This window comes from Biomphalaria glabrata, chromosome 4 (genome assembly GCF_947242115.1).
Source record: "Biomphalaria glabrata chromosome 4, xgBioGlab47.1, whole genome shotgun sequence".
Lineage (NCBI taxonomy): Eukaryota > Metazoa > Mollusca > Gastropoda > Planorbidae > Biomphalaria > Biomphalaria glabrata.
This window is the reverse complement of record NC_074714.1, coordinates 3,302,322-3,324,657: the sequence shown is the minus strand read 5'-3', so window position 1 is coordinate 3,324,657 and position 22,336 is coordinate 3,302,322. Positions and strand designations below refer to the sequence as shown.

The window sequence follows — 22,336 nt, the reverse complement described above, 5'->3', positions numbered from 1 at the left end:
GAGGCTTATCTCCCCACCTGCTATATAAAATAAAAATAAAAAAAAGAGCTTGTTTTAAATACAATGCTCTTCAATACTTCAATACATTGGAGCTACCGAAGACTCTGGTACAAAATATCCTCCTGTTATATTTTAATAAGCTAGATTTTGAAGGCTCTTTAATTTCCAAGTCTCACTTTTGTATGCTCATACTAAACATACTTAAAACATACTTAAACAATTATATATAAAAAAATATATTCATAACTATGTTATGATGTATTTATAGGCTACAAGAGGTGCCAGATTTTCCGTTGTCGGACCAAAAGACAAGTTCAACTGGCAATACCTAGACGACATGATGGGTGAGGTGCCAGGGAAGGACAACTATGGTGCTAACATTACTGATTCCACCTTCGGGATGAAGCTCTTGCACCCGGCTCCAGGAAACGACAGCAGATTTAACGTCGGCTTCTACCACCGTTGCTACAGGATCGAGAAAGCAGACGCCATGGGGCTTTCTTACGGCAGACGAGGCTACAGCGATCCAAACATCTTCATGGCCGAAATAATTTTTTAAATTATTTTTTTTGCCACAAAGCACAAGTGCTTCAAAGGCAGTCAAAGTTACAAATAATAACACTCTACACATAATCAAGATGAAAGCAAATGAAAAGTAATAATAAAGTAGCAATATAAATTATAAATTGTAATCATAACTGTCACGGATGAATGTGTGTATGTATGTATAATCTATTTTTACAATCTGCGCGAATGACCGGAAGTGTGTTTTGTTGATCAGAGAGAGACCAGCGTGTGTGATATGCAGTAAAGCTGATTCAAGTTTATGTGTTTGATCTAGTGGTTTCATTGTTTTATTTCGTTAACTAGAACTGAACCAGGGACACCTAGACCTATGGTAGATTCTACAGAGTTATAAGTAGATAGAGTTATATAATAGGAAAGCTGTAACATATTTGGAGGCTCGTTTATCTGTTACTTGACTTAGTCTTGGAAGACATAAGCAGAACTGCGGTTCGCCATTGTGAAAAGGTCAAGGACAAAGAAGGCCGTGAAGTCGTGAAGAGTGTGCGCTCACGTGCAACGGCGGGAAAAAAACTAAGTCAATCAGCCGAGACGAAACCAGGTCAAACACAGTGATAAAACTATTTGTGTTGTGTATATTGTATGCTAGAGATATAAACAAAATGTCAGAGAGATTAACACAGTTAATAGCTGCTGGAAAAGAGATGGGATTGTGTGGGACAGCTCTACAGGAGTGGGTGAAAAAAAGAGAAGTCAAGCTGGAAAAGAAAGAAAAAGAAAGAGAAGACAGAGAGCGTGAAGAACGTGTTAAAGAGAGAGAAGAAAGAGCTAAAGAAAGAGAGGTGGTGGAGAGAGCTAAAGAGGCAGAAGAAAGAGCTAAGGAAAGAGAGGCGGTGGAAAGAGCTAAAGAAAGAGAGGCGGTGGAGAGAGCTAAAGAGGCAGAAGCAAGAGCTAAAGAGAAAGAAGCTGATATAGAGATACACAAATTGAGATTCAGACAGTTGGAGCTTAGGGAGACGAAAGGAGAAATCAAAGAGCATATAAAACCTGTGTGCAAACCAAAGATAATTACTCTGATTTAGTCATGTAATTAAATTTGTAACAGATCTAGACTAACAATAATAAACATGTGTGATAAGTAATATTTTTACCAATTGTTTTTGTTAAGCAATTTCATGATTATAGATTTCTCAATACGTCATGATCCTATCACTTGCCTGGACCAGTTAAAAAAGGGTATGGGGAGAAAAAACGGGGTATCTGGGTGGTCGATTTCGAATGCAAACAAACATAATGTTTGCACAAATCGATTCGTTTGCCCCGACAATTTTGACTATTTCGCTAAACATTTTTTTCAGTATCGATGATGAAAAGATGTTTTCTAATGGAGCATTCCTATTTTCTAAGGAAATAGGTCAAAGTTAACTAAAAAAAACAACAACTTAAAAACAAACAAACAAAAACAAACTTGGCAATAGAGCTAATTTAATATCAATTCAACCTCTCCCTGTATCTACTAATCATTGTTAACTCTTTATTGCCGTAATTATTTTCCATGCTCTGACACAATTGTTCATTTTTCAAATTTTTACATTGTACCCTGTAATGATTAAACTTCAATAACATTTTTCTTTGTAATCAGAAAACGTTACTTTTGGTATAGAATTATAGGAGAGTGCATGCTCTTTTTATAAAACACAAGTTATATTTTCTAAAACCAAAAACTTTGTTTAATTTAATGGGGTCAAATGCAACGGTATGGTATCGTTAATTAGGAGAGAAAGGGTTAACATTGCTGTTAAGAATAGCATGTCAAAGTTTGAGACCTGATCAGAATTATTGGACCACACTCTCAATGTTACTTACAGGCGTGCCATATAGGTCATAAAGCATCCACTAAAATATGTCTGACCATCGCTGGCACACACAGGCAAGTTTACAACTGGACATATATTCACGCATTGTGCACTTGCCGGGTCAGAAGTGAGAGCTAAATAAACAATACAAATAACAAGCGAAAAAATTTCTAAAAAATCTTAAAAAAAAAAACACAACAAAGTTTTTGAAAGTGCATGAAATTTACTGCTATATATCTCAATACTTCAAGATACATTGCCCTTTAAGTAAAATAAAAAAAAATATTAATTAAGCAAGCTTACAAACTAGTTGGTATAATTTTTTTTTGCAATTGTTTATGTGTTATTGGCAATGTATAATCGTGAAAAGTCTCATCTTGAACCGAGAATGGGAATTGAGAGAAAAAAACATTTAAAAGAAACTTGACAGACAGACAAAGTGAGTTAACTGAAGCTTTGTTATAAACAAAACATGTTCAAAAATTATTTGCTTAAACCACGAGAAGATGTGTATCGCCTTCTCCGCATTTTGACGAGATAGACTTTCTTGTTGCACATGCCAGTGCTGCTTTTGGCAGACTTCCAGAACATTTGTGGCAACGGAAAGGACTTAGAGTATCTTCAAAAGTGAAAGTCTACAGTTAACTCTTATATGCATCAGAGTCCTGGACCTTAGATTTCAGCCACATAAAAAAACTAAACTCCTTCCAACTACGCTAAGAAAAATTCATCGGGTTATCTGGTTTGCCACGTATCAGACGTTGAAATCCTACTTTGTCACATATGAACAGTATTCACGCCGCAGCCAAAAGGTACCAAGTTTGATGCTGAGACATATAGTACGTATGCCAGAAAATTGCCTTTCCAATCGACTTTTTACGGAGAGCTTTGTCCAATCAAGCGTTCTTAGGGAGGGTCAATACAAACGTTACTAAGACACCCTTAAGAGCTCCTTCAAGGAGGGTGATATTGACATTCATTAGAGGGAAGCAGTAGCTCTAGATTGATCCTCATGGCGTGAGCCCGTTAGTGAAACGATGCAAGGAGCATGGCCAACAGAGAAAAGAAGCACGCCTATCTGCAACAGACCCAACCTACCCATGCTATGTAAGTAGCCGGCTATTTAAAGCTTGTATTGGATTTTTCAGTCACCTTCGAGTTCAAAGGAATTGAGAAATATACTATTTCGATGATAAGGAGGAGCCAGTGCTTATTTTGTGACGGTATTCTAGCAACAGTGTTTGCTACATACACAATTGTTGAACTCATCTTCTTTGTTGCCTTGCTTTTAAGCTTATGGAAGGTAGCTATGGTATTATGCTGTTGTGACGTTTCTTTCGTCTGTGTACCCCTGTTGTTTCGCTGCCATAGTGTATTGGACTAGACCTTTCAATTAGTCTTTCTTACGTCTATACAGGGAGTTAGTTCTGGGATTATCAAGTCTACACTACAGACTGGAATCGACAGTGGCTAGTCGTCCGATGTTTTAGAGTATTTCACTGTGGGACAGCAATGTGAATACAGGTGCTAGATATTTAGTAAATGTTGTTTTATCTACTAAAATTGTAATATGGTTGTTCTTAATATATTGATGACTCTAAAAGCACAAAAACAGTACTTACCAATGACAAGCAGACAAACAAAAATTTTAATTGTCAGTACGGTCATTGTGTACTTTGTCAAATTTTTAAATACGAAAATAAAATCAATGTCCTGAATAATGCAGTTACCGCTCTTGTTCATGAATAATTGGAGTCTATTTTTAAAGTTCTTCTCCGATGTAGCGACGTGTACGTAGAAATATCGACTTTAGACATCAATACTTGTCCCTTAATGAGATAGCTGATAAAATGAGACAGTAATTACACATTAACATTCACCTATCCCTTAGTCTTTCGAACTGTTGGGGCACCACACAAGATCTGTTGACGCCCTTCTCCATTACTCTCTGTCTTTTGCCTTGGATAGAGTTTCATCCAATGACAGGCCTGTCCATTCTTTTAGGCTTCCGATCGCTTTATCTGTCAGCCTCTTCCTCTCCTAGCACTGTTCCCTAAAGGAAAGTCTCTGCGAGCCCTGCGGGACTTTGTGATGTGGCCAAAGTAATCTACTTAGCACAATAGCATTATCACGTTTAGGCAAATGACTAATGAATGAAAAGTGCTACACTTCTATTTAGTCTTTTCTCTATTATTCATTTCGTTCAAGTACTTTTTACTTTTTAGCGGTACCCGAAAGGGAAAAAAGCGCTATTAGTTTTGTGTGGCCTGTCTGTCCGTCCGTCTGTCCGGTTTAGAATTCAGAAACTAGAAAAATAGTAATAATCCGACATCATAATATTTTAGACCATTCAAAGTTCTGATGCAACGGCTACTTTTTTCTTTTCTGAAAACGAAAAATCTATTTTTTTAAATTACTTATGCAAGCAGTTTTTTTTATGAAATACACCCTTTTTACAATTATTCCGATATATTTTTCTCTTTTTAGGAGGCCTCTTTCTGTTGGCTGTAGGCCTGTAGCCCCACCTGCTCTCCTTTGAATTTGGCCCTGAATATAGTTAGCCTACTTATACATCTTTACCATTATCATTATACTTTTGAATTCTATAGCAATACTTTTAACTGTGTAGCTACCAATCTCTAGGAAATCCCAATACGCAGTCTGTAATCTAGTGAAACATTTATTATAGTAAGTAAGCCTACTATTCAATTAGGGACCAGCCGATTTTCGGTGTCAACATATGTACTCGCAATTGATTTTCTTTTGTTCTCAATTGTGTCTCGTACTGAAGTCGCCTGCAGCCAGGTGCTCTTTTGTATGTCATTTAAGACTCATTTGTTAAAGTAAGCAAAATACAAAAAAAAAAAAAGAAAAAGCTTCTATTAAGTTTATCAATTAGCTTCGAACAGTCATGTAATTAAATTTGTATTAGATCTAGACTGACAATAATAAATCTGTGCGATTAGAAATATTTTTTTTCTCAATTGTTTTTTGTTTAGAGTAATTTCATGCATATAGCGTTCTCAATACGCTATGATACTATCACTTGTCTGGACCAGTCGGAAAGAGATTCTAGTCTTGTCAGGTAAAAGAAATAATTATGCAAAATTTCAGCTTTTTCCGAGATCGGATGTCGAAGAAATAGCGTGTACAAACTTTTGGCCAGAGAGACCGACAGACAGACTGAGTTGATAAGCTTTGTAAAAATCAAAACATTATTTAAAAGCAAACTCCCATGGTTTTTCAATTTCGAGTTATTGCCATATTTAAATTCTGCGAAAAAAGTTGGAATAGTAAACATTTTAGCATTTTATATTTAAATGCTTAGAAGCATTTATATTACTTGAATTAGTCGGTAAATTCTAGACTAAATAAAAAAAAATATGTACAAAACTCTACCGGAGCGTTCAGATGACTAGACCAATATATGAGATGAACTGCGCAGTGGTTTCCAAATCAGGGAGCTCTCCATATAGTTTCCTTTCTATTGGGGTGATTTGGGGCCAATGTCTTATACGGGCCTCTTTGTAAAGTTTTGGAGGATGTGATCGGCATTTTCTAGTGATACTCTACATGGGCAGATTTCACTGGTTCCAATTTTGAGCTTCCGGTACATGTGTTGTCGCATTCTGTTGTGTCCGGTCCTGAGTCGAAAGATTAGACGTTGATCTTGTCGGGATAGCTTATAGTAAGCATCATCTTTCTTGTGTCCATTTCTGCTCGTCCATTTCTCATTTATTTTATTTACAATTAATTTCTTCATTTCTTCTGGATAGAGTGCAGAGTTTATTTGTGAGTTGGTTCTCCCACTCGTGGCAAGTGTGTCAGCCACACTTTTATAACATCCTTACATTAAAGCTTAAAATTGGTTAATGTTTTGAAGTCAATATAAATTTTGGTACGTTTCTCGGGATAATTTTGAGGAAGTATTTTTTAATTCTATTTTTTTTATCGGTTTTTATTCGTTTCACTACGGTGTCATCCCAAAGCTCTGATGTGGGTCCGATCTTGGTAAATTTAGGTCATTGGTTAATATGCATGACTAAATGCATGACGCGTAGGACGTAAACTTCTTTTTTAAATAACGTCTGTATCATATAAGATAAGATAATGCGTGTCCTCGAGTCCGAAGATTAATGAGGAATACGGTATTTTCCCTGGCTGCGACCTACATTGTTAGCCACAGTCTGCACAGACATAACCATTTTCCACAGGTGATGGATTTAGATTTTATTCGTCTGTCCTCAATAGATCAATCAGATACAGGGTAACATCAGTTTAGCCAGGTTCACAAATTTTCACAGCTATGAGTTCATTGAATATATTTGAATATTCACCTTCACCTTTATATTAACTTATCCCTATGTCTGTTGAACGGTTGGGGCACCACACAAGATCTGTTGAAGGTCTTCCTTCATCCTTTCTGTCTTTTACATGGGATATAATTTCCTTCAATGACAGACTCGTCCATTTTTTTTTTGTTGTCTTCCCATCGCCTCTTTATTCTTTTTCCTGGTACTGTTCCCTATAGGAAGGTGTTTGCGAGCCATAAGGACACTCTGATGTGTCTATATAGAGTTAAATGATTATCAGATCATCGCTTGGTCTTATTTGCTGTATTAACCTTTTTCAAATCTCTTCATTGGTGATGCAGTCTTTGTAAGTAATCTCTAGGATCTTTCTGTAGTATCTTAATTCAATTGCTAGAAATATGAATATTTCCTGATAATTCCACAATTATATAATGACGAATACAATAATTTCTAGCAAACTGATTGATTTTTCTGTCTACTTCAGGCAAATCGTTCCATGCTCAAATATCCCCAGAGAATAAGAGGCATTTGTACAATTCTGTCCCAATATATGGAATAAAAAGTATGTGGGAAACGTGGTCGAGAGGCTAAGTACCCTTGAACAATGAAGGGGGCTCGAGGTTCGACACCCGACACGAGCAGAGTTGTGTTTACTGAGCGCCTAAAGGCAGCATGGAAAACCTACTCCTAGATACCTCCTCCGCCCCCCAAATGAGATTGGACCAAAGCGCTCTGAACATGCTATAAGCATGAAAGTAGCGCTATATAATAAAGCTATAAAGATATGTCTTTTTTTTAACATGGTTTATTTGATTATGCTTTTTGTATCTTTAATTTATATAATAGTGCTGTATGTCTAATTGCTGCTTTACTCATTTTCTGTTTAAGTATTAAATCATTTTTAAATAATTCACTGCTTCTGATAACTAATATAAATGTACTTTATTCTAAGAAAATTTTGCAAGTTCATTTTTTCCAGATATTTCCACAATTATATAATGACGAATACAATAATTTGAGTGAAATCATTTCTTTATTTTTTCTTGCAATAAAAACCTGACTTTGCTTCCAGGGAGAGGACCTAGTCTAGACATAGTTTGCTTTTGCTGCGGTGGTCAGCTGTGGAATGTTACTCCTGGTGCTGACATCTACTACTTACATGCTTTGTACTTCCCACGCTGCGTCTACATCAGATGTATCTTAGGTGTCCACTACATCCACGCACTTAATGATGTAAGTTTTTTTATTAGAGTTTGTCATAGTAAGTTCCTCTTTCCGACTTTGCGATCTGCAAAGGTTATCTGTTTCTGTCCCCCACGGTTCACGTGGGTGTCATGTGGCCATCACAACTACCATTTTTTTTTAAGAGTTCGTAGATAGTACCTAGCAATGTTTCGAAATCGATTTATTTTAAATTCTATAAATAGTGTAAACCATCAAAGGGAGACAACTCTATGAATGAGCACTGTAAAGTTGAATGGTGATTATTACTTATGATAAAAGATTTGAGACGACAAATTTAGACATAGATCGAAATGTCAGTCTTAGTTATCAAGCCTTCTAGCTCATGCGTGTAAGATTGTCTGTCTCCTCTGTCTTGGCTTTCCTAAAACGTCAACATACTGTATCGTTCTCTAGTCTTCAGATTGTCTTAAGACCGGCTGTCTTCACAAACCAAAAGGAACGTCTTCAAGTCGCTAAAATAAACCCTCCCACTCGAGTCAACGCACATACGGTCCTCTAGTAAACGCCTGGGCGCAGCTATTAAGCTACGAATTCTCCTCGAGGACATCGGCAGATAGATAGACAGTTGTCTTTAAGGTCCGCAGCATGTTTTGACGTAGACTTAACGTTGTCCTGATCTGTCCGGCTAATTGAGATACAAATCTAAAACAAAAGCTTTACTCAGGCTATATAGGTCTCTTGTTCTCGTTCATTTCTCTGTCTCTTTCTTTTTTAGGTCTGTACTTTTCGTTGAAATTAGCAAAATCGTGACGTTTCTAGTCTTAAAGGCCATTCTTGTACAGCACATCAGCGCCTGAAACGTAACTGCCTGAACAGCCAAATCTTTTGTCGTGTCCAGTACCTGATGTGATACTCTGATGTGCGGCGTAGTGCCATTTTCAACCTTTAAGAAATAAAACAACAAAACTAAGAAATAGATGTAAGCTTACAATGGCTAAACCTTAAATAGACATTTAAGTTCCCCTTAATAATATAACAACATTTATCGACTAAGGCATTAAGACCATGGCTAGACTGTAAACTGGAAAGCAGAGCCGTCCTTAAACCGATTTGACCGTTAGCTTCAAACTGGGTGCCGCGCCTGGCAGGACTGTTTATATCAGTCATGGCTCTGGCTTTTAAAGATGTAGTGTATCGTACGATCGACGTAAATTTAATTAACGCACTGGTGCCTATTGAATTTGAGTTGCTTCATTATGCATGCTGTTATGAAAAATGATGATATAATGACCTAATTAATAGTAATAGTCGTAATTGTGAAATACAAAAAAAAAAAAAAATAGAAGAGGGGCAAGTATCCATTAAATTTGATTAAATTAATGTAAAAAAGCAAAGTTCCACTTTTAGACTTTGCAAAGTATAGGGCAGATGATGTTAAGGGCATATGATAACGGTTAACAAGCAGCGAGTCATGTAGCCAGCACAACGACCAACCGCCTTTACTTTCCTCAACAAAAGACATGTACCTATTAGAGTTGGGTGGACTCAGGGGCATCCTCAAAAAAATCCCGAAATTCAATATCCAGGTCTTCGCCGAGATTCGAACCCAGGACCCCAGTTTCGGAAGCCAAGCGCTTAATCACTCTGCCACCGCACCCCTATTAAACTAGGCATCGCAATTTGTAAGGCCGGCCCCCTGCTGTAAAGCTTGTGTCCTTGACTTTGTGCAATGAGAATACGTTTGTGACTCGCACAAATTGTCAACTAGCTTACAAGCAGCCAACTTTTTTTTGTTCTTCATTGAAAAGATTCACAGTGCCAATTTTTAGAGTTGGATTTGAGTGTCCGTGTACAGTAAGAAGTGCCAGCTCTCTCTTCTATACAACAGTTACGGTTTCAACACCAAAACTCTAGTTCAACACTTGTAAGTTTCGGACGTCCCTTCAGATATAACGATTAATACGTCCTAGTCCTCCAAACGTCCTGCAGGACGTTGGGAGATGAAGGCGTTGCATGGTTTAAACGCGGGGCCATCAAGACGATACCTATTCTAGTTTAATTTTTTAAAATAAAGTAATAATACATTTAAATAAACTGAAGTGGTTCTAGAAGTTTTTAAAGATAGCTGTCACTCTCACTCATGTTTTGTTTTTAAGATGATCTCAAGTAGAGTACAACAACAAGGGCGGACAAACCGAAGTCGAGTTGTTCCTGGTAAGAGTCTTTGTTGTACAAAGCTTATATCAACTCACTCTGTCTGGTACAATTTTCGTACACATTATTCTCCCACTTTATCGGCTAGAAGTTGTTTTTTTTTCGTTTTGGCACTACTTACTATTTGAGTCGCACTGTTCACTGCAGTAGACACACTTTTCAAATTCATTACATCCTTATAATAATTAAATCATTATATTAAAAAACTCTGGCTTATAGTTTTGTTTACATTATCTATTTAAAGACCTTAAATTTTATTAAGATAATGAAGTCAAATGGTCGTTACTACCTTTGACGTCTTCGAAAATTATACTTGCCCATCAAATGTTTTAAATAAAAAATGTTGTAGAAGCTTGTTAGGTCAACATATTCTTGAATACAAAAACACGAAAGTGCGCGAGTTATTTGCCAAAACCGAAGCCTTGAGTTTGATAAATCAAGTTGCACTCTATGAATGTTTTACTTAATAATAAAAGCCTTAATTCTAACTCTAAACTCTAACCTTAACTCCAACTCCTATTTTAAAGATTTACTATTATGTCTCTATATTTAATAATTCAGAAACAATAACCAAATACAACTTTATCCACAGATCATAATCGACACTATCAAGATGAATGGGCATCTGGAAGGTCAACAATATTCAGATGTCTGCTCTGTAACAGCAGACGACGATCTATTCAATTCTACCCGTGCAATCATTTACTATTCTGCCTGTGTTGTGGTTTCAACGTTAGAGTGTGTCCAGTTTGTGGCCTCCTGGTCATTTTTATAGGATACGTTATACAAACCGGATGACCAGCAGATTCAATAAATAGAATAATATTTTAATTGTCTTTGTTTGTTTTTTATTATCTGTGTGACAGTATATCAGTGTGACAGTATATCAGTGTGACAGTATATCTGTGTGACAGTGTATATGTGTGACAGTATATCTGTGTGACAGTATATCTGTGTGACAGTATATCTGTGTGACAGTGTACCTGTGTGACAGTGTATCTGTGTGACAGTGTATCTGTGTGACAGTGACAGTATATCTGTGTGACAGTGACAGTATAATCTGTGTGACAGTGTATCTGTGTGACAGTGTATCTGTGTGACAGTGACAGTGTATCTGTATGACAGTGCATCTGTGTGACAGTGTATCTGTGTGACAGTGCATATGTGTGACAGTGCATCTGTGTGACAGTGTATCTGTGTGACAGTGTATCTGTGTGACAGTATATCTGTGTGACAGTGTACCTGTGTGACAGTGTATATGTGTGACAGTGACAGTATATCTGTGTGACAGTGCATCTGTGTGACAGTGCATATGTGTGACAGTGTATCTGTGTGACAGTGACAGTGCATCTGTGTGACAGTGCATCTGTGTGACAGTGCATATGTGTGACAGTGCATCTGTGTGACAGTGCATCTGTGTAACAGTGTATATGCAATGAAACGATCATTTATTGTAACTAGAGCTTTTTTTTTTTTTTCGGTACGCACCAGTACGGCGTACCGGCACCTTTTTCAGTGTGGGGAAAAATTATTATTATTTTTTTTTTGTATTTTAACATTTATTATTAATTTATTAGTAGTTAAAAGTTAAGCAATCCGTCATTGAGTACCGGCACCTATATTTTTACCAAAAAAACAACAACAACAACAACACTGAGTGTAGCTACCCCAAATAATTTCTATTCCCTTATCTTTCTTGCTACAACTATTCTCCACTTATCTTTCTTGCTACAACTATTCTCCACTTATCTTTCTTGCTACAACTATTCTCCACTTATCTTTCTTGCTACAACTATTCTCCACTTATCTTTCTTGCTACAACTATTCTCCACTTATCTTTCTTGCTACAACTATTCTCCACTTATCTTTCTTGCTACAACTATTCTCCACTTATCTTTCTTGCTACAACTATTCTCCACTTATCTTATATAATACAGACGTTACTTCAAAAAAAGAAGATGATTACGTTTACTTAGTGAGATATAGGGCTAAAACTTTCCAATTGTGTACATATACAGTCATCCATCCATCCCTCCATCCCAGTGGCGCTACAGCCCATGGAGGGCTCTGGCCTGCTTTAACACATCCTTCCGTTCAGATCTCTCCTGGGCCTTTCGTCTCCACATATATAGTCATCACATTTAGATTTTCTCAATTAACGGATATTAAAACTGGGGGGGGGGGGGACTAGACTAGTTTTCTTTGTGCCTGTAGCTAGATTGCCATAAAGGATGGATTCCTGGATGTATTTGTCTTTAATACAGCTGTCATTATAATGTGTGTATAATCTATTTTTAAAAATATTTGGAGGCTCGTATATCTAGTAAGATGGCGTAGTCTTGGAAGATATTAGGTAGAACTGTGATTTGCCATTAACTAAAGGTCGAAGACTACGAAGCCCGTGAAGTAGGTGCGCTCAAGTGTTACGGTGGAGAGAAAAAATTAAGTCAATCAGGCGAGACGAAAGTAGGTCAAACACAGTGATAAAGCAATTGGTACTGTTTATATTGAAGGCTACACATATAATCAAGAATGGCAGACAAGAGTATCACAGTTGATAGCCGCTGGAAAAGAATTGGGATTGACTGGAACCGCTTTACAAGAGTGGGTAAAAGAAAGTGAAGACAGAGATCGAGATGAAATAGCTAAAGAGAGAGAAGTGAGAAGTTTCTGTGTTTTAATCGAGCTGTTTATGTTTTTAATGTAACTACAGCTGAACCCAGGAACACCTAGACAAACAGTGAAACTAAGATAGTTTCTAGCGAGTTATACGTATAAATATAGAAGATTCTAGCGAGTTATACGTATAAATATAGAAGAGAGGTGCTACAACAGTGTATATAAACAAACATAGTTGGAGTAAGACAAGGCTGCCTACATTCACCAACACTTTTAAATAGCTTCCTTGAAAGGATAATGGAAGATGCTCTCGAGGGCTATGAAGGTACTGTAAGCATTGGAGGAAGAAGAATTATTAACTTTCGCTTCGCAGATGACATTGATGGCCTAGCAGGGCCAAAAGAAGAATTAGCTGACTTGGTGATGCGCATTGACAAGACTTCCCCAGCATATGGCATGCAAAAAAAAATGTCCAAAAAAAACAAAACAAATTATGACCAATAGCCAATAGGGCTTTAAAAGGGGCATCAGTATTGGAGGTGAAAAGCTGACTAGTGTTAGGAGAAATAGTCTTGAGATTTAACGAAACTGGCACTACTGGCCCGAATAGCACAGTCTACAGCAGCACTTTCAAATCTTAAATTAATATGGAAAGACAAAGGCTTAGCCCTGGGCACCAAAACCAGACTGATGCGCTCCCTGGTCATGGCCACATTTTTATATGCTTGTGAGTCTTGGACACTGACTGCAGAGCTAGAGAGGAGGATCCTAGCAATGGAATTGAGATGCTACAGAAGGATCCTAGGCATCACTTTCAAAGACCGCATCACAAACCAAGAGATTAGAGACAGGGCTACTGCAGCGATTGGACCCCATGATGACCGGCTAACTATCCTAAAAAAAAAAAAACGCAAGCTAAAAATCTACGGCCATATTACACGATCTTCGGGGCTCGCTAAGACCTTCCTTCAGGGAACAGTACCAGGAAAAAGAAGAAGAGGCAGACATAGAAAGCGATGTGAAGACAACATAAAAGAATGGACGGGCCTGCCATTGAAAGAAGTTCTTAACAGGGCAAAGGACAGAGAGGAGTGGAGAAAGACGGTCGACGAGTCTTGTTTGGTACCCCAACGGTCCAGCAGACTAAGGGATAGGTAAAGGTAAAATTGAAAAATATAAACAAGCTGGCATGAGGTCATGTTTGAGGGTTGTGAATGTACTGGCAAGACCTTAAGAACAAATATCTCCGTGTGGTGCGCTCTGATTAGTCACGTGACTATCAAGAATGGGCTGAGACAGTGCAAGATGTACGAGTTATCTCATTAGCTTCACCTGGTGTAGTCTCTCACACTCGCACCGCCCTAGCGACTCCTCTGCCTTAAATGCGCTTACCTTTCAAACTGAAGCTAATGCTTAAATGCTATCTTCGTATTCAGAGGCAATAGTTACTTAACTAAGACGAGACGCGGTGGCTGAGTGGTAAAGCAATTGGCTTCCGGACCGGAGGTCTCAAGTTCGAATCCTGTTGAAAATGGGGAATTTTTTTATTTATTTCGGGATCTATGGGTCTGAGCACCAGCTGTAATGGGAACCTGACATTATTTGGGGAAATGTAAAGGCAGTAAGGGCCACATGGCACTGTCGTTAACTATGAGCCACTGAAACTGATAGCCGTTACGTCATCTTCTTTTTAGACCGCATCGTCTGAACGCGAAATTTAAGTTACTAAGATGTGTTGGGCCATCCTGACATTAGTTGAGGAATGGTAAAGTCAGTTGCTCGTTGTGCTGGCCACATGACACCCTCGTTAACCGTGAGACTCAGAAACTGGTGACCGTTACATCAGTTGCCGTATCGATCGCAAGGTCGGAGAAAGGAACTTTAATTTAACCTACAACTAAGACCAGAGTGTAGAGAAATTGTCTGTAATCGGCTTATTTCTTATATCTAGAGACGAATGATACCCCCGAAAAATAATATAGTGGTTTATCGTATCTGATATAATACAGACGTTCCTTTAAAAAGGCCATTCATGTTAACCAATGACTTAAATTCTGCCAAGTCATTAGTTTTCCATGCTGATTCAGGCAACCCATTCCATGCTTTTTAGCACTAGTGAAGAAAAAGTATATGTATCTATTTTAGCTCAAAATGGGAAACATAGTTTGTGGATCATTAAGAAATGATATGATGTCTGATGAAATTAAACTTTTGCATAAATGAATATGTTGAAATATATAAACATTCGTAGAAAGCCTAGTATACGTTTACTACCTCCAAATGGCTCAAATTTGTTTTGTTTTTTTTCCTAGTCGAAGTAATAGTCTAATATGTGTGTACATATACTTAAAAACACATTTAATTAAATAATACTCTATAACAAAAGAATCAATTCCCCTGGAGCTCAAAGAAGGCACGCTTGAAACAATTGAAAGCTATCCAAAACAGCCATCCATATATATACACCGACGGATCGGCCTTCAAAGCCACCATCGATACTGGTCCTGGTGCCTTCCTGGTCTTCCCCAAAAATAAACACTTTGAAATAATTGCACCCTGTGGTGATTACTGCACAAACTTCCAAGCCGAAATGAGGCAATTACCATGAAGGGATACAATCACCATCAGATATTGTTGTCTTTACAGACTCCCAATCAAGCACTTAACAGCTGCACCTTAAAAAGCCCAAGAGAGTTGACAACATTAATAGTGATAATACACCAGATGATGACAAAATTAAACATCAACATCACATTACAGTGGATCCCTGGACACATTGAAGTCATTGGAAATGAAAGGGCAGATAAGCTTTCAAAGGCAGGAACAACCTGATAGGCTTGTTAACTACCTCACCCTAAGATCAATGTTAGTCAACAATCACAAAGAGGAGTGGCTCAACCAATGGGCAACAGGAAACACAGGCAGAGCCATGTACAAAGAATGAACATGCCTAACAAACTGGACAGTATTAACTTCCTCCCCCGCAAAGAGCAATCTACAATCTTCCAACTAAGAACAGGAAACACACCTCTGTTAAATTACCATCTCAATAAAATAAATTCCACAAAGCTTCCCTTTTGTAGACACTGCGCCTACCCTTATGAGACCGTAAACCTTATCCTTTTTTTATGCCCCTTCCTAATCCACCTTAGGCAGACCCTACTACCACTCCAGCCCAACATAACCAACACCCTGTACGGAAGTGCTGAACAACTGAAGAAAGCAGCACACTATTTTTCCTTGGTACAGTCTGCAAAAGCGTTCACCGCTCAGCAGCAAATAAAGCTGGCTAGAAGAGGAAGAAGAAGTGTACTAATACTATAATGTTAACTCTTCTTGTGTTTTATAATTGACGTTGCTGCCACGAGTATATACACTATCAATTATGAACTGTAAAAGTAAAATCAATCCACTTCTGTGTATTTCACATTTCACCGTGTAGACTGTAGAGTGCTAAAGAGTGATTTAAAGTATTTTCTTGTATTGTACATAGTCGGGAACTGATTCGGATTAACGTTCGGCTTCAGGACAAGAATAAGGCAAAGTTTACTTTGTCTGACATAGGTTTAGTCATTCTTGTGAATGACATGCTGTGACGGAACGGGTCCCTCCTCAATACAGAACTGACAAGTTAGCATTGAATAGCCTCCCCTCAACACTAAACAGACCAGTGTAGAACACAAATATCCTATTACACCAAGGTTAGATCCAACCACCAAATTATAGGCCATAAACACACATCCCAAGTTACGCCCCAAACGCCGAAACAAACGTACGCAGCCATTCAGTCCAGGAACATTAAAATTGAAAGTTACGCCCCAAACGCCAGAACAAACACACGCAGTCGTAAAGTCCAGGGACATTTAAATTTGGTATCCACATACACCACTTTGAGTCGACACTCCTAACGCCCATGGCTATTCAAATCGCTCCCGTCCGCTGTGCCATCGAGCGATGGTCTAGCCTGATAATTGGTGCATGGTTCCGCTTTCATCCTCCTTCTTCCCCCCCCCCCAGGTCGCGGGTTAAATAAGTCAGGTGAGTGAGCCCCAAATGAAAAGATTGGTCCAATTTAACAACTCTAAATTCGAAATACTCGATGGCCATTGGATCGTCACTACTCTAACACACCGCTCTGGAACCTATAAAAGCCGGAGACGAAAGTTTCAGGTTAATGCCATTCTAGATCAGAATCACTGAGAAGTCAGAAGACTCTCAAGTCAACGATTCGTTTGGGAATTTGTGTGTGAGGCAAAGCGGGTGAGTTGGAAAAACTTTATCATTATTATTTAGTGTGTCTTCGCCTGTAACATTTATGTTCATGTATCATTACCATGTTAATTAACACTTGTTTGCTTCCAAATATTACATTTGTAAATCTCTATGAATATGTGTTCCTCATTTACTCGTCAATGTTGACTGTACTCCCAACGGGGGACATCCAACCTACAACTTAGTTAACCCTATTGTCTATTTATGCATTTCTTATTTATTCATATCCATATTCATCTGGACCTACTCACGTCTAGATTATTTCCTTTCCTGTGCATATGTACCTGTATATGTGCACATATATATACATTACAATTATGCGTGTTTTTGTTATGCACATACTGTGCTGTTACCATGCATCCTTAGGCCCCGAGAATCAGTCTCGCGTGTCTACCCCACTATTTTCAGCTTGTCGACCTGCATAGTTATGTGCCCTTTTGCACCCCCCCCCCCTCTTCTTGTCACGGTCCTCTGGTCACGAGCGAGTCCGAGCGACCATGGACTTGTTTACCTGTGGGTCAATGAAGTCACATGGGCTACAACCCTGTAATATGGTCTCCCTGTTTCCCTCCTCATTTATGCCCCTGCCATGTACATTTATATGTGTATTCGTAATATTATTATTATATTATTTGTACAGCAATTATTATTAGACCTAGTAAAATATCGTAAACATGTATCTTAGTTAGCCTGACGGAGACGCTCCTAATCAAGGACGCGCCCCTCGCCAACCAGTCCATATGGTTTAATAATTTAGGATCCTCTTATGTCTCATTTAATAGCCTCCTACACCAGGGCTGGCGTGTTTTGTTGCATGAAGGTAGTCCTCAGCAGCTCTCCACACATTCCCGTTGAGGGTGAGTCACTCATCAACCTCGACCAGAACTGAAGGCATTCCAGACTGAACTCCCTCCAAATCGGCCCCCAAAGTGGTCCACACAGGAAGGTAAAAAAAAAGTTAGGTTTCAATATATTCAGAAAGAATATCAGAATGAAATATTCTATCAAAGGCAAATGATAGAGAAGAATGGAGAAAGAAGGTTAACAGATCTTGTGTGGTGCCCCGACGGTCAAGCAGACCGAGGAAAAGGTGAAAGCGAAGGTGAAGTTAAATGTGAACCTAGCCTAAATCGTTTGCATAAATGTGTTCGAAATAGTAAATGGATATTTCCATTACTAAATAGCCTCCCGTGTTTGTTACTATTAATAGTGAATAATTGTAAAAATGGTGTATTTTTTTGAAAAAAAATGCTTGCATAGCTGACTATAAAAATTACATTATTGCTTTTAGAAAAAAAAAAAGTAGCCATTTTATCAGAACTTTGAATAGTCTAAAATTTTCAATATCGTATCTAGTTTACAATATCTAAACGGGACGGACGGACAGACAGACCACACAAAACTAATAAGCGTTTATTCACCTTTCTGAGGCCGCTAAACAAAATTAAAAATATAATAATGTGTAACGTTCTATTGGACACGCCTGCTGTCTCAATAAATATTAAAAAGTCCACGGACACACTTTGTATTCAACTGACATTTGACCAAAGTTGACGCTCGACCTGTTCCTATTGTGTTAAGTAGATCACTGGCGTGGTTCATCTCATTAAAGAACAATTACTGATATTAGGTCAGTCTGTTCAGAGTCAATATAAACATCCATAAGTGGCTACATATGGTAATGAATGCTAAACACGGTTAATCTCATACGGGTAAAAAGTACTTAGAGAGGTGATCCAATTTGAAGACCAGCATTGATTAAGTCAGTTTGTTAAAAGTCAACCAATTTTAAGACACGTGCCTACATTAAAGTACAAACTTTAAAACTAGGTCGCCTACCAGAGTTTATGTACAAGCTGTACTTGATCCAACCAAATATAAATAGGGGACAACATAAAGATTTTTCAAAAGCCAAACTTGGTTTCAGAAACTACGGTCTGGTGTTTTTACCAACAAGATTTGAGTTGATTAACTCTGTTGAGGCTGTTCGTTTTTTTTTCAAAGCTAGACAAAATAAAATGAAACCACTGACATTTACAGTTTGTGTTTGTCTGGTATTCTTTGGTAAGTACTTTATGTTTGTTTGTCATTGGTAAGTACTTTGTGTTAACTTATCTTAGGTAAGTACTTTGTGTGGTTTTTTTTTTTTTCATAGGTCAGTACTTTGTGTTTGTCGGTTAGATATAGCTAACTACTTCATGATTAATAGCCATACAGTGTGATTGATGAGTTTTTTTTTTATATTTATTTCTTTTTGTTCTCAAATGTGTATCCCACGGCCTTCGTGAGTGACCTCAAGCTGTCTCGTTCTGAGGCCGCATTCAACCAGGTGCTCTCTTCTATGTCAGCCAAGGAAAGTTGACGCCTAAGCTGGTCTTTGAAGCGTTTCCGTGGGGCGCCTCTGTTACGTCGACCACAGTTTAGCTCACCGAAAAAGACTGCCTTTGGCATACGTTCGTCTCCCACACGGGATACGTGCCCTGCCCAGCGCAACTGTCGGACCAAAAGAAGTTCCTCTATACTGTCCATACGGACGTTCGCAAGGACATCGCTGTTTGTAGTGCGGTCTTGCCACCGTATGTTCATGATGGAGCGCAAGCACCTTTGGTGGAAGCGCTCAAGAAGTCTTAGATGTTTCCTGTATAGTGTCCATGCCCACATACTTACTAAATATATAGAGAACCTCAACCAAAGTACAGTATGTTCGCTTACTGGCATTTCAAAGCTAAAGAAGATTGGTCTTCCTTACTTATACCAGAAAATGTGGAATTACGACAAAACCAGTAAAAGATGAATTCTTAAAGTGAAAGAATAACGAACTGTTAAAAAACTATATAAAAATATCAAGTAACAGATCCTCTTCTAAATGTGCCCGCGACACCTTCCTTGTTAAAGAAAGAAATAAATAAGTTAAATACGCGTATTACTTTGTTATTCAAGACCGAAAATAATACAAAGATTTTCACATTAAAGATCAAGATGTTCAATGCATTCGCCAACACACCCTAGAGAGCCTCGATATTGTTAATTAGACCGAGGCCCCCTTTACTCTTGCAGTGGTTCTGTGAACTTTAAACGTATTGTAAAATAAATTTGGTTGAACAGCTTGCAAGCCATTCGCATTTTAAAATAATGTAAAAAAAAATAATATAATAAAACCAAGACCAGTAAAGAGATGGCGATTATAGTCAAGATATCTTAAATGCAAGACTAGATACTCATTAGACGTAATTATCCTTTGATAAAATGAAAAGTCCAATTCATCAGATATTAACCTGTGATGACAAATGACCTGCAAATCGTTGGACAGAAAATCTAAATGTAAGGTATTAGACCGGAAATATATTAGAAAATATCATTTAGTATAGGGAAGCATTTGTTAACCGCTGGAAAATACGACAGACATGAAGGTATAATAAAGAGGAAAAAAAAAACACTTAATAGTTAATTCTTACTTCGAATCGAGGGATCCTGGTTCGAATCTTTGTGAAGAGTGTTATTTTTACTTTCGGGATTTTTAGGGCACCTCTGAGTATACCCAGCTCTAAATGGGTACCTGACATTAGTTGGGTAAAAAGTAAAGGCGGTTGGTCGTTGTGCTGGCTACATGACACCCTCGTGAACCGTAGGTCAAGGAAACAGATGATGTTATCACCATTTGCCCTATAAACCACAAGGTCTGAAAGGGAACTTGAGTTTTTTTTATATTGTTATAGTAATTGTTATACATAATGTTTGTTCTTTGTTTCTAGCATTCACTGCTGTCCTGACTCAGGCCCATTGTCCATCTATCTGCCCCTTGATCTACTACCCTGTGTGTGCCAGCAATGATCGGACGTTTGATAATGAATGTCAAATGCAAGCCTACTCGTGTCGGTAAATAACATTCATCTGATCTTATCTTATCTTATATGATATAGAGTGACTGATGCAATGAACCATCAATGCCAAAATATTTTAATTTTTTAAGCAAACTATGATTCATAGAGTGATCCGATGATTCTAAGAGTGATTCGATGATTCATAGAGTGATCCGATGATTCTAAGAGTGATTCGATGATTTATAGGGTGATCCGATGATTCATAGAGTGATCCGATGATTCATATAGAGTGCTCCGATGACTCAAGCCAGATATTAAACTTTAAAATGCTTTTTTTTTTTTTTTACAAATACAATGATTAATAAAATAAATATGTTGAGGTTTTGGGGAGCGATTTGGCTGAGTGGTCAAATGCTTTACCTCCAAACCGCAAAGTTTTGGGTTCGAATTTGGAGAAAGACTGGAATTTTGAATTTCGGGAGTCAAACCATCACTAATGTGACTTTCTATCTATCTATCTATCTATCTAACTATCTATCCTTCTATCTATCTATCTATCTATCTATCTATCTATCTATCTATCTATCTATCTATCTATCTATCTATCTATCTATCTATCTATCTATCTATCCATCTATCTATCTATATATATATCTAACTATCTATCTATCTATCTATCTATCTATCTATCTATCTATCTATCTATCTATCATCTATCTATCTATCTATCTATCTATCTATCTATCATCTATCTATCTATCTATCTATCTATCTATCTATCTATCTATCTATCTATCTATCATTATATATGTATATATATATAAAGGGAAACGTAGTCTCACATATATCACGCATGCAAGACACACTCAATGCAAGTAGTCTCGGTTAATGACCTTATCTACTAGTCATTTTATATATGTCTCTAGCCTAATTAAGAGTGACCCATACCACGTTGAATGGTCTAACTCTAGCTAATTAATTAATATCGATCCCCATTGATTGACCGAGTTTCTCACACCAAATTTTGTCTTGTTTAATTTTTATTTCAGACAACATCTGAGCCTTACAAAGAAACACGATGGTCCTTGCTAAAACACTTCATATGAAGGAACACTACTCACATTTATTCAAATTAATGTCGACCTATTTTCTGAAAAACATATTAGCTTTATAAGTTACTTTCGACCAGCTAATAGAAAATGTACACTATAATAAATAAAGACTTAACTTTGACATGGCGTGTTTGTTGTTCGATTAGTTCCCCTATAACCCAAGTGTTATTCACTATTCGTTTTGTGCTAAGCTTACATCAAGTCACTCCTTGTCTCTGTCTGTCTAGTACGATTATAGAGCATGCTATAATTCTCCCACACCCGTTCTCGGATCAAGCTGAAAAAGTGCGACAGTTGTTCATTGTTCGTTGACAAAACACGAATCAATAATCCAAGTTAACCTATTAATTAGCTAACTAGTATAAATAATCATTAGTGTTTGAAATAGAAAAAAAATTCAAGTTGCTTAACCTTTGACA

General features: G+C 37.7%; 2 long non-coding RNA genes across 2 annotated transcripts; both read left to right on the top strand.

The window, feature by feature from the left end:
* Positions 1-7,741: 7,741 nt before the first annotated feature.
* On the top strand, positions 7,742-10,924 carry LOC106069082 (uncharacterized). Its single transcript, XR_001218027.2, has 3 exons — positions 7,742-7,927; positions 10,036-10,093; positions 10,686-10,924. It is a non-coding gene; the product is annotated as an uncharacterized LOC106069082 (long non-coding RNA).
* Positions 10,925-20,034: 9,110 nt separating this feature from the next.
* LOC106069081 (uncharacterized) lies at positions 20,035-21,963 on the top strand. The gene is made up of 2 exons (XR_008777589.1): positions 20,035-20,860; positions 21,855-21,963. It is a non-coding gene; the product is annotated as an uncharacterized LOC106069081 (long non-coding RNA).
* The last annotated feature ends 373 nt before the right edge of the window (positions 21,964-22,336 follow it).